This window comes from Leopardus geoffroyi, chromosome X (genome assembly GCF_018350155.1).
Source record: "Leopardus geoffroyi isolate Oge1 chromosome X, O.geoffroyi_Oge1_pat1.0, whole genome shotgun sequence".
NCBI lineage: Eukaryota > Metazoa > Chordata > Mammalia > Carnivora > Felidae > Leopardus > Leopardus geoffroyi.
In genome coordinates, this window is record NC_059343.1 from 5,581,758 (window position 1) to 5,595,657 (window position 13,900).

Sequence of the window (13,900 nt, forward strand, 5' to 3'; positions counted from 1 at the left end):
CTCATACTAATTATGGCTCCCAGTGTGCTGAATACCCAAAATGAACAGGAAGAGGCATCTTTCTTTAATTGCTTGAAGCAGCAACACGGAGGCTCTTTTTGTGACTGAGGACAACAATTAGATACTTTGGTGGCACCAGTGAATAGTACAGGCCCTCCTGATTTTCCTCCAAGTGCCATACACTGTCCTTCCAAGAATGTAGACGCATGTGGCAATATTTTCTTCCTAAGCTAGCAAAATAAGGAATGCCCATGAAAAGTTTAAATTTTTGCTTTCTGAAGAGACATTTGATCATGCATTCGTGTTTAAAACTTTTTTAAAAATTCTTTTTAAAATTGTTTTTAAAGTTTATTTATTTTGACAGACAGACACACACACACATGCAGGTAAGGCAGAGAGAGAGAGAGAGAGAGAGAGAGAGAGAGAGAGAGAGCGCGAGAGAATCCCAAGCAGGCTTTGCACTGCCAGTGTAGAGCCTAATGCGGGGCTGGAACCCACAAACCATGAGATCGTGTCCTGAGCTGAAACCGAGGATAGGATGTTTAACTGACTGAGCCACCCAGCCACCGCAGTTTAAATCTTTTTATTTATTTTTTATTATCATTGCAAACATGTAGATGCCTGATCCTTTGTAGATGAGACTTTGCGGCAACCCATCTCCAAACCTTAGTGGTGGGTTCTGAGTTCAGTTTAATTTTTAATGTTTTATCTTAATAATGCTGCTCCCAGAGTTTCCTTGTAGAATACTGTACTATTTCCCTACTGTTGCCGTAATAGCTTACCACACATTTTAGTTGTAGACAACACAAGTTCAGGATCTTGCAGTGCAGTTGGGCTAAACCTGAGGTGTTGGCAAGGATGTGATCCCCCCTGGAGACTTAGGGGAAACTCTAATTTCTTATTTCTTCAACTCCTAGAGCCTACTTGCGTCCCAGCATCCCATGGCTTATGGGTCCCCTTCCAACACTCAACCTCTGGTCCTGCTGTCACGTCTTCTCCTCTGATTCCTGCCCTTCTGCCTCCCTCTTGTGAGGGCCTTGTGATGGCACCAGACCCACCTGGGTAGACCAGGATGCTCGCCCCATCTCAAGGCCCTTAACTTAATCACACCTGCAAAGTCCCTTTGGACATGTAAGGTGACATATTGACAGATTCTGGGGATTAGGACGTGGATATATTAGGGGGCCATTACTCTATCTACCCCAACTGAAAACACACACCATAGTCTATGCATAATATATATATACTATCTATATAACAATGTATGGCTTTTATGGGTGAGAAAATAGATGGTTGACAATTTTTGAAATTATACTAATACATTTATATTAGTCTGCTCAGACTGCCATAACAAAATACCTCAGACTGCATTGCTTAAACAACAAATTTATTTCCTCACAATCCTGGGTAGTGGAAAACCCAAGATGGAGATCTGGTATGGTTTCTTTCTGGGTTGCAGATAGCCAGAAATGTCCTCACAGGGTCAGGGAGAGACTATTGTCTCTTGCTCTTATAATGACACCAGTGCCATCAGATTAAGAGCCCACCCATGTGACCTCACTTAACCTTTATCACCTCCTCACAGGCCCTGTCTCCAAATACAGTCTCACTGGGGATCAGGCTTCCACATAGGAATTTGGGGGGCGCCCCACTTTAGTCCATAGTGGTACTTATATCCACTTAGGTTGGTGCATACAGAAGTAACTTAACCAAGAAGCTTGAAAAGAATAGATTTTGAAACTGCAAAGCTTAGGAAAGAAATTAATCTAGACATATGTAGAATTGGAAAAATCTCCACGTGGAGGAGTGCAGAGGCCACATCTACTGGATCTCTCACCCCACCACTGGTTGTGTGAACCACTGGCTGCGAAGTAACTGTGTAGCGTGTGAACATATTTTGTTTTGGAATATGGAGGTCGTAGCCCCTGTTCTCCCTTCCATAAAGGGTCGTTTCTGAGAGAAAGGAAGGGGGAGCTCTCTTGTCCATAACTCTGAGGTGCTCTTTGAGCATCTCTGGTTTTTGCACATGGTTTCCGTGCCATCCATGGTAGGAGTTAATGGTTAATCAGAAGGTGAAAAGAAAACCAGACTGAAGTTCAGAAATAATTGATAGAAATTTAAGTTCATTGGGTTAACTATTTCCCAATACTTGGGTACTTATATGCTGGTATTTCTCACTGTGCTTAAATCCAGCAAATGTAGTATTTTGGTAAATTTTATCCTAGTTTCATAATGAAAAAGAATTAAAACAAAGGAGAAAGTACATGATAATTTGAATCTGGTGCCAATGTCCAGGTACAGCATTTGGAATTCAGACGCCCCATGGCCACCACTGTCACTCACCCAGTGGCAGCTTTCGAAATAGCTGGAAAACAGTTCTAGGCAAATAACCAATTTCTTGAAGGATGGCCTTTGCAATTCTAAACTTATACAAGCTAATGTCACAGAACATATTTGATTAAAAGTTGGCTGTGTGAATTCTTCTCAACCATTTTACTACAAGTGATGGTTTTAGAAATGTGTATACACATTGTCTTACAAAATGCAGATTTAAATGAGAAGAGAACCTTAAAATGTCATTACGATCTTCGTGAGGAAGGAGCATGATATCCTGTGACAGAGAGCAAGCCTGAGCTGTCTTTATGGTCCACCATTCCAATAGCTTAGCCTTCTCCGCTGTGTGTCAAAACATTTGGCTTTAAATCAGCTTAATCCAAGTAACATTATACTCGTTCAGCAGGCTGGCTTGTCAACTGGCAGTTTGCTCTATGAGGAACATTTTGGAAATATGATAAAACCTAGGACTTCCCTAAGTCTCTTGCACGTAATCAGGGTCACTAATAGGCTATGTCAGCAAGAGCATAATCTTGGAACCATAATGGAAACGCTGGTTTCCTCTCCCAAAGAATTCTGTAGAAAAATCTTACAAGAGATTCAAGGTTATGTTGCACATATTTCGTGAGGGCTGTGTCAAACCTTGATCTCTTGTCTCTTCTCCAACATCTCACTTATTCTCATTGCTTGAAACATCTAAGGCCAGTCCCCACTAATTTGAGGAGTAAAGGGAAACAAGCCTTACTAATTTTAGTGATATGCCGATAAACTGGCTACCACACTGCTATGGGAAGAAGGAAATAATGAATCTCACTAGCAAAACCATCCAGTAAACTTCATGGGACACACTATTTATTTCAAGTGAAATATAGCTCTTATATAAAGTATCTGGTAATATTGCCAATCTGCTTTATTTCAGGGGAGAAAAATTACATAAGTTGACATTTATCAGGTTTTTAATAATACAATGCTGTAATTCAAATCTCTTATAAACATCACAGAGCAGTAACAATTTATGGCCTGGTTAAATAGGTACTGTCTTTCAAATTACGGATACCTTTTGCCCTTGGACATACACTGCCCTATGGAAATGCCTTGATTTCTGCGTCTGCCAGCCATAATTCAGTGATTAGATTCCAAGATGCCGTCTACATACTGTAAAATAGAGTGGTGGGGAGGGTATCGGAAGGTACAATACTTTGTTTGGCTAAAACACGGAAATGTATAGAGACGATAATAAGAATTGGAGATGGTAGCCTTGAGTGAAAGCTTGCTTTCCCCTAAGTGTTCTTGAGTTCTCAGCCATCTCTGGAAGCGTCGTCCCTCTGACACTCACAGGCCAGTGAGGACCACTGCATTGGGGTTTGCGCTGTGGCGTTAAGCCATGAATGGGCCGTCACCACTCACTGCACTGGGGGGAGACGGTGGCTCCACTTCCATGAGCTGAAGTATACTTCCTCTCAACTCCTTACTGACTCAGGATGAAGTCAAAGTGTGGCACTCTTCCGTTCAGAGCCCACCAATGACTTCCTGTGTCTCCCAGGACCAAAGTCCAGTCTGCAATGGCCAGTGGGGCTCCAGGTGATGGGCCAATGCCCTACCCCTCACCGTCCCCAACCTCACCTGTGAGGACATGCGTCCTTGTTCACTCAGGCAGCTGTGTGCTCTCTCTTACTGCTTTGTGAACAACCTGAGCTTCCTCCTGCCTCTGAGACTTTCCTCAGGTCCTTCTCCCCAGAGCACCCTCTCCAGACACCTGCTTGACTTGCTCCTTAACATCCCTGGGCTCTGGTCTCAAACGTTGTCGTATCAGAAGGGACTTCTCTGGGGCGCCTGGGTGGCGCAGTCGGTTGAGCGTCCGACTTCAGCCAGGTCATGATCTCGCGGTCCGTGAGTTCGAGCCCCGCGTCAGGCTCTGGGCTGATGGCTCAGAGCCTGGAGCCTGTTTCCAATTCTGTGTCTCCCTCTCTCTCTGCTCCTCCCCCGTTCATGCTCTGTCTCTCTCTGTCCCAAAAATAAATAAACGTTGAAAAAAAAATTAAAAAAAATAATAATAAAAAATAAAAAAAAGAAGGGACTTCTCTGACTACACTCTGCAAAACAGACCACTCTCTTCTCTGCTAAGCTGCCTTTCCCTAGATACTCCTTAATTACTGTCCTCAGCTCTTCTCACCGTGTGTGTGTGTGTGTGTGTGTGTGTGCGTGTGTGTGTGTGTGCGCGCGCGCACTTGGGAGAGCACATGGCAAGAATTTCGTTCTCTGCTGCAAGCCCCCGGGCTTACAGCAGAGCCACTCAGGAAACGGTGCCCAATCACTGTTTTTGAGTGAATGAGTACACAATTGGGTTCATACATAGATGAGAACTGGGAGGTTCTAAGAATCAGAATAAACAAGGGCGTCTACCCTCAGGAAAACAATGCATCCTTGATGAATATGATGCAGTGGCTGACTTTATGTGACCTAAGACCCACAGGAATTCATAGGAGTATGTGCCATTCCCTGACGTCATGCATGGTACAGTAAATAATATTTTAAATACATACATATATAGCTAACTTGCATTAATGAAAGATTAAGGTGTGGGATTTAAAACATGGAAGCCAGCCTGAAAAAAACAACTTGCATTGGTGGTCGTAACATATACATAAATGTATGTGTATACATATACATGTATGTGTACGTATACATATACTTATATACACATATATACGTATCGTATACATACATGTACACACATATGCATATATAATGTGTGTGTGTGTATATATATATACACACACACACACACACACATACATACCCTGTTATGGGCTTCATTGTATCCCCCTAAAATTTATATGTTGATGTCCTATCCTCTAGTATTTCAGAATGTGGTTGCTTTTGGAGATAGGGTAGATAGGGTCTTTGAGAGATCATTACATTAAAATGAAGTCATTAGGGTGACCCATATGACTAGCATCCTGATAAGAAGAGATTGGGGCACATAGAAAGACACCAGAAATGTGTGCCCAGCCATAGTCCATCTGAGGACACGGCAAGAAAACTTGCCCCCAGCCCAACATAACGGAAGTAACTAACATGGCTCACATTTGTGGAATGCTCACTCTGTGTTGGACGCTGTGCCACAGACTGGCCGTGCGTTACGCCATCCTATTCCCAGGATGCCTCTGTGAGGTTGGCATTGTCACTGTCCTCCTTCATAGGAGGAACCAGATTGAGGTCCGGCCAAGTTCCCAGAGATGATGAGTGGCAGACCTAGGAAGGGAGCCAACCTCACTTTAATTCGCCACCTTCTGGGGCACCTGCGTGGCTTACTCGGTTAAGCATTCAACTTCAGCTCAGATCATGATCTCACGGTTTGTGGGTTCTAGCCCTGCATCGGGCTCGGTGCCGACAGCTCAGAGCCTGGAGCCTGCTTCAGATTCTGTGTCTCCCTCTCTCTCTGCCCCTCCCCACTCATGCTCTCTCTGTCTCAAAAATAAACATTTAAAACAATTTTAAGAAAACCTTCTGAGATGATGTTTCTCTGTGGCAAGAGCTTTATGGAATATACTTTCTCAAAGTGGTTTGGGCCCCAAAACTACCGACCCAGTGGGAATTTCCCAATGATGCAATTGCATTTTACATTATTACTTACATGCTTTAAAATTAGTTAAATTTGAATCACTTTGACATGTGAGCCTTTAGATCACCCGGTGAAGTTTTTCATAAATGTCCTTATGTGCCAAACAGGTATATAAAGAAAGGTATATAAAGTGAATATTGGCCTATTTGAAACTTATTACAGCTATTATGAATTTATTCCAGTCAAACATGATCATCCTTGCAAATTCAGCACACGATCTCATGTGTATTAGGAAAGGAACACTTTCTTTCCAGGGATAACTCTAAGATATATTAGAAATGAAACGAGGGCTCTGAATGATCAGGTACAATAGAATTCTTTTGGGTAACGTTTCTTTTGAAATACCAATATATAATACGATCAGAGCAATACTTTATAAAAGAAGACAGTTTCATTGTTATGCATCTAATCATTGCAATGCCTCTTAATAGTCTCAGAGCCCCCTTTTTTCTCTCTTTTTTTTTTTTTTTTTTTTTTAAAGCATTTTTTTTTCAACGTTTATTTATTTTTGGGACAGAGAGAGACAGAGCATGAACGGGGGAGGGGCAGAGAGAGAGAGGGAGACACAGAATCGGAAACAGGCTCCAGGCTCTGAGCCATCAGCCCAGAGCCCGACGCGGGGCTCGAACCCACGGACCGCGAGATCGTGACCTGGCTGAAGTCGGACGCTTAACCAACTGCGCCACCCAGGCGCCCCCCTTTTTTCTCAATAAAATGAAGAAAATGTATTTCCTCTCCATTGTTTTCCTGAAATGCATAGTAAATGAAAATATTAAAAATTTTTTAATCTTTATTTATTTTTGAGAGAGAGAGAGAGACAGAGTGAGAGCAGAGGAGGAACAGAGAGAGAGGGAGATGCGGAATCCAAAGCAGGCTCCAGGCTCCGAGCCATCAGTACAGAGCCTGATGAGGGGCTCGAACCCACAAGCCATGAGATCATGACCTCAGCCAAAGTCAGACACTTAACTGACTGAGCCACCCAGGTACCCCTAGGTATATGAAAATATTTATGTGAATGGAATTCTAGGGAAAAATGAACGAGAAATTGATTTTTGTCTCCGTTTTTAAAAAACTTTTTTTATTTTTTTTTTTTGAGAGAGAGCAAGTTGGGGAGGGCAGAGAGAGAGGGAGACACAGAATCTGAAGCAGGCTCCAGGCTCTGAGCTGTCAGCACAGAGCCGAATGCGGGGCTCGAACTCACTAGCTGTGAGATCGTGACCTTAGCCCAAGTCGGACGCTGAACCAACAAGCCACCCAGGAGCCCTAGTTTTTGTCCCCTTTCTTAGAAAAAAAAAAGCCTTTACAATCATTTTTGTCTTAAAATAGAACACTTTACCACATTATAGGTAAAGGGGAAAAACGAGGTCTTAAAAAAATGATCGAGTTTAACACATAATACACATAAACTGGACAAATCTTTAAGTGTGAAATTCAGTAATATTTTATGGATGAATATACCTATGTTACTATCACTCTGTTCAAAATATAAATATTCACAGGACCCCAGCAGATTCCCTTGTTCTCTTTCTCAGTCAGCATCATCTTCTTACCCAGAGGAACCATGGGGTTCACATCCATTGTCATCACAGATGAGCTTCGCCTTCTGTAACCTGTAGATAAATAGTCATGCTGCACACACTCTTGTTTCTGGCTTTCTTTTACTCATCATTATGTCTCTGAGATTCATTCATGTTGTTCCATGCAGTAGTTCATTCTATTTTTATTATTACTTGGTAATGTTTATTATAAAAATGTACACCACTTGTTCTTATCCACTGTATTGTTGATGATTATTTGGGTCATTCCGATAAAGATGTGATGAACCCTCTCCTGCCTTTGTTGGACTTACGTACTCAGCTGTCGAAGCTGAATACCCAGGAAGGGGATTGCTGCCCGTGGGATGGGTACATGTTTGCCTTGAGCTCACACCGCCAAACTCTTCCCTGAAGTGACTGTGCCAGTGCCCGCACCCTCCAGGCGGATGCTCAGATTCTGTCCCTTCCTAGCCAAGTAGAGACTTGAAGTTATCAGTCTTGTTTTTGCAGTTTCCTCCATTCTAGAAGCTGGGCGGTGGCATGCATTCTGGCTTTCGTTTGAGTTTTCCTGCTGAGTAATGATGTTGAATAATTGTTCAGAAGCCTGTTGACCATCTAGAAATCCTCACGTGGAAAGTGTCCGCTCAGGTCTTTTGAAAATGCTTATTAATTCAATTGTCTTTTTTTGGGATGGTTTGTAAGAGTAGGACCTTATATATTATGGATATTGGGGTTTTGTGTGTGTGTGTGTGTGTGTGTGTGTGCATTTTGAGACTACGATGTCTTTCTGTGTTATCCATTAAGTTTTCTATTGATGTCTGCTGATAAACAAAAGTATTTAATTCTAAGGAAAAACAATTTAGTAGGGGTTTTTTTTTTCCTTTGTGCCTACTGTTTTTTGTGTCCTATTTAAAAACTGTTGTATACCACCCCAAGTTCATAAGCATATTCTCCTGGTTTTTTTCTATAAGTTGTGCTATTTACATTCTACAGATAGTCTATAATCTATTTTAGATCCACTTATTTGAGGTAGAGTAACAATTCCTCTTTTAAATTATTGGTATCTAATTGAACGAAAATGACTTAATTGGCAGTCCCCAGTGAATTGGTGTAACACCTTCCCATAAGTAAGCTGACTGTGTCAGTGGGTCATCCTACAGATTCTACACTGTGTTTCACAGATTCTTTTGTCTAATCCTATGCTACTTTCTTTTTTCTTTTATGTGTTTTACAAATGTGCTACTGTCTTGATTACTGTAGCTTCATTGTATGTCTTGATATCTGGTAACTTAAGCCTTTGACATTTGAGCTTTTTAAGGAAAACCTTGGCTAATCTAGGCCCTTTGACTTCCCGTGTAAATTTGAGATCTCAAATTCTCAACTGCCACAAAAAACCTGGTGATATATTGGTAAGGATTACATTGAACCTATAAATCAAGCTGGGGGAGAATGGGTACCTTAAAAATAATCGTGCCCTCCAATCTATAGACATGATACGTTTTTCTACTTAGGTCTTCTTTAAATTCTCTCAGCATTTTTTGTTGTTTCCTGTGTAAAAGATACCATATAATTAGATTTATTCCCTGCCATTAGGTAGCTTTGATGTTACTGTCAATTCTATGTGTTTATATATTCATTTTTTTCCTTACCTTCAGGTTTCAAATTCATTGTTGTCTGTATCATTTTCAGGTTTTTCTAAATCATGAAAGAACTGTTTGACCTTTACCCTGGTGGGTCTTCTCATTTCTCACACAAGTCTAACTACTCACCATTTTAGGATTAGTTATTGGGAAGCACGGCTCTTATCAGAACACTTTCTTACCAAATGTTCACAGCGTTCTAATATTTGCAATCGTCTGTGCTCTTTTTTTTCCATCTTTATCTCTGTTCTTCCTCTCTATGACTTTAGACGCTAAACGGACCATCCACCGTCACAGAGCCTAGATGTGCCCGTGGTTCATGATGATTTTCCTTATGGAATCTCTGTCCATACTTGTTTCTTTAATATCCACTCCTTAGGAAATGTGTAGATCACAACTTGGTTTTCATTAAAAATATTTTGTGAACACTCAATCAAATATAATCAAGTGCTTCTTTGAAATCACACAATACTTTTCCAAGTCACACAGTAATAACATTTTTCATTACGTTGCATAGACTACCCACGTGAGGAGATATGTTCCCCCAAACTTCTACTTATATCCCTAATAAATAGTGTTCAGCCCAGTGTTTGGCTCACAGCTGATACTTAATAAATATATGTTGACTTAAATTTAATTTTAATAAATGCAAATAGGAAACCATAATGTACTGTGCTACCTTTTTTGTTTGAGTTTTATCAGCTGTGGAATCCTAAAAAAACCTTTTGAAGTGCTAAAACGAAAAATAGGCCAAGCTTCATTCTGCTCTGCTTGAGTATCGTTAAAGAATTCTGAACCTTCAGCTTTTTTAAAGCACATAATTTATGTGCATTATAAAACCACCTTTTGTTTTCACAAGTCAACATTCTTAATGCAGTCTGTCAAAGTGCATTCTCGCTGAATTGCTTTGATGAACACGCCAGCCCGGGCAGTTTCTTTTAAGGGGAAGAGAAGAAAGGGAAAAAAAAAAAATACTTTTGCAGCAGCAGCAAAAAAAAAAAAAAAAAGAGAGAGAGAGAGAAAGAGAAAGAGAAAGTAAACAGAACAGGTCTAGACTTTGCTGCATATTTATATATCCCAGGTTGCAAATAATTTGGCTGAACATTCTCAGGAGCCAGGATTCTGCCTCAAAATTTGCAATACAGAAGCTCTGGTTTTGTTTTATAGCAGATACGTCGTGCTGTTTCCCCTGCCCTATGTCCTCACTCATTAGTGGGTCCCAGGCATGCACAGACTTGATGTAACTGTAAAGGTACCGCTAGGAAGGCAGTCCTCAGCCTGACCAACCTGAGCTCCAGCAGTTGGAGGCACTATGCAAGGCTCTCTTCCCTATGGACTCCCACCATGAGCTCCCACCTGTGAGACCTCAAGCACTAAGTCTTGGGTACTTTCGAAATGACTTTTATGTATACAGGATTATACAGAAACTAGTAAAACTTTCCACATGTATTTCCTAGAATATTTAAAACAAAATTCTTAATCTCCCTCCCCAACTTGACGTATGAGTGGTGTTTTTCTGTAAAAATGTTGGAAAATAGAGGGGCGCCTGGGTGGCTCAGTCGGTTGAGCGTCTGACTTTGGCTCAGGTCATGATCTCGCTGTCCGTGGGTTTGAGCCCCACGTTGGGCTCTGTGCTCAGAGCCTGGAGCCTGTTTCAGATTCTGCATCTCCCTTTCCCTCTCTGCTCCTCCCCCACTCATGCTCTGTCTCTCTCTGTCTCTCTCTCTGCAAAAATAAATAAACATTAAAAAAATTTTTTTTAGGGGCGCCTGGGTGGCGCAGTCGGTTGGGCGTCCGACTTCAGCCAGGTCACGATCTCGCGGTCCGTGAGTTCGAGCCCCGCGTCGGGCTCTGGGCTGATGGCTCGGAGCCTGGAGCCTGTTTCCGATTCTGTGTCTCCCTCTCTCTCTGCCCCTCCCCCGTTCATGCTCTGTCTCTCTCTGTCCCAAAAATAAATAAAAACATTGAAAAAAAAATTAAAAAAAAATTTTTTTTTAAAATGTTGGAAAATAGAGTTGCCAAGAAGTGCATTTGCTGTCTTAACTGGAGCTCTTGACGAACTAAGCCTTACCCTAAAACATACGGATTCAAACAAATAAAAAATGTCTCATTATGTATCCTTAAAGGCCTGCCTGTGCCTGTGTGGCTGGGTGGGTGGGGGCACATATTCACTCTTACACACACGTACGCACATTTAGAGAGAAAGCCTTTTGCATGACTTCGATACCTGCCAACTCTAGAAAGCCTGGCACTTCATTCACTTGGTCCAATCTCTCTACAAAATGTGGTCAGGTGTGGAGGAAAATCCTCTTTCTGGAGTTTCCATATTGTGGTTGAGTCCTAACTGCTCTGTCCTTAGACAGAAAGATGAAAACGTTTATGAGAGAAAGCTACCACATTCTTACGTAACACAATGTCAACTCAAGAAACATCACCAGTGAATATTTTATTGTATGTGCACAATTAGTTACTGTGATCTTTCTCTACTTTATACTTGGATGTCATTGTCAATCTGACAGTTTTATTTGCTGCATTTCACCAGGGTAAAAAATGCCCTTCTGGTAAGGCAGCTGTCAGAATGTCCTTGCTCTGGGTCTGAACGACATTGCTCAGGATTTCTTTCAAAAGCTTCGGAGGTAACAGCAGATTGATGCCCTCGATTTGCTACCTGTCAAAAGGAAACATGGCAGGGAAACACTAATAACTTGAGGCAGAGGCTGGTGGATGGAGCGGGAGGCCATGGCCTATTAGGGCGGTTCTGGAAACCCCACAGGTGGCGAACCACACAGGCTCATCCTTTCCATGGGGATGCTTTGATGCCTTCTGAATTGTCTCTAATGCCTCCTCTGCATCTCCAGAAGAAGAAATTCACACACTTCCTTTTTGAGATGCAACACTTTCCAGAACACTGGGGGGTGAAGTGAGAAGTAGAAAGAGATGGTCTGACTTTCAAGACTCACACAGGTCGGTCGAACCTGGTGTCTTGTCTCACCTCCTAGGGCTTCTCCCCATGAGGGGGCTGTTAATCAGCCTTGTCAAGTCTCTGGAGCATGATCATCTGTTTCCAAGTACTCACATGATGCAGACCACACCCTGGCCCATGGATTCCCTACCACACAGACAAAGAGCCTCCTCTTTGAATGCCAGGTCACCCCCATACCATGATGATGCCAGTCTCATTTCAGGCCATAAGAGCACTCCCCAGCTATGCCCTCATTTGCCAACCCCACCCTCTTTACAAAGCTGCTCTATGAATATTTCCAGGCTAACCCCTTCTCTGGAGGCACAGAAGCTCAAAAGGTAAGATTCAGTCTGACACAGTAAATTGTTGAGTCACAGCTCTGCAATGTGGAATGTTTTTTTTCAGGAGGATGTTCCTCTTCTCAATCTGAATATAAAATACATGGTGATTACAGATGTTCAGTCATCAAGTATTTCATGCTGTCAGTCCAGCCGTGTGTGTTCCAGTGTGAACAGTTATTCCCAAACGTGAGCACTTGAGAAAGTTGTGTAGGAGCATAAAGATGTGGGCTGCACCATACGTAGTGGTTTATGTCTGAGTGACCCATACCTTTGCACTTTGGAAAGCCTTCAGATGGCACGCCTAGATCCCTAAGGACAGGAGCCCCACCTGTGTTGTTTAGCGTTGTACTTACAGAATCCGTTTTTGGAAATGAGCATTTCGCTCAACTCTTTGGTAGATACTCACTCATTGAATGAGTGAATAGACGTGAATAAGTAGGCGAGGAAGCTATGGTATGATGAAATCAATCTGTGGGGGCCAGAAGCAAAGGAGCCCCACTGCACTGTGTCATGGGAGGCATTTCTTCCGGGGAAAAAGGGGTTTCCTGTTCCCAACTAGCCCTGAGAGATGCACACCCAGGGATAGAAATGAGAAGCGAGAGAAGAGACGTTTGACTCAGTTGAGTCCACTGAGCCTTGGTCTGAGTGATGTTGAGTGGTGGGGGGGCGGGGGTTCCTATCTCTTTTTTGCTTCATGGTAAATTCAGTCCTGGGCACAGAGGGATATTCCAAAGGTGTTCCTGGAGTTGACATTGGCTGTTCTTGACAGTGAACTGGCTTGCAGTTGCTCTTCTGATGAATGAAGATCTTCAGGTCTCCCAAGTACAGAGAAGTGAGGCTTACACACTGTATGTTTCTTGCCGCACACCCCCAAGCCCCATACATGACTAAAATCTGTCTGTTCTTGGGTCATTTCCAGCTTGTTATGTAAAGCCTATCTGGTCATCCGAGGTCCATGATTCTTGCTTCTATGCAGGCCCCTGAAGGACAAGGGCTATGGTTTATTCTCTACGGTTCACAGATAAACCTTGTCCTACCCTGTACTCATGTGCATTCATTTTGTCTTTCTTACTTAGATTTTGCAGTGTGCTTGCAAGGAGCCCCTTATTCAAGCAGACCAAGAAAACGTGAGACTTTCTACACGTGTATTCACTTCACAGCCAACATGTCAATGTATGGATGGGTAGGTCCCTGTTACTCATTTGTGAGCAACCGTGTGTTACTGGGGTACAACCTGACGTAGACTTGACCAGTCGTCTAAATGGAGATTGGACGTCTCAGTTCTCAGGAACTGCTCATGGTAACACTGACTCTGGATCTAGTCCTCCCCCGGAGCTTGGTCACCCTTCCTCCAGCTAGACTGGGAGGGAAGTCAGGAATGCTGTGGTTCCAGCCAGTGAAGGAATCTGTGGGCCGTCTTCCACTCCCACAGGCCTGCTAGGAGTTCGGGCCGTGTCTACTTT

The 13,900-nt window shown here is 42.6% G+C and overlaps 1 long non-coding RNA gene across 4 annotated transcripts in view; it reads left to right on the forward strand.

The window, feature by feature from the left end:
• LOC123595302 overlaps positions 1-13,900 on the forward strand; it is a 546,512-nt gene that overhangs the window by 415,956 nt on the left and 116,656 nt on the right. For all 4 annotated transcript variants that reach the window (XR_006711122.1, XR_006711123.1, XR_006711121.1 and 1 more), the window contains one exon: positions 13,514-13,620. This is a non-coding gene — a long non-coding RNA (uncharacterized LOC123595302). The remainder of the gene's footprint in view (positions 1-13,513; positions 13,621-13,900) is intronic.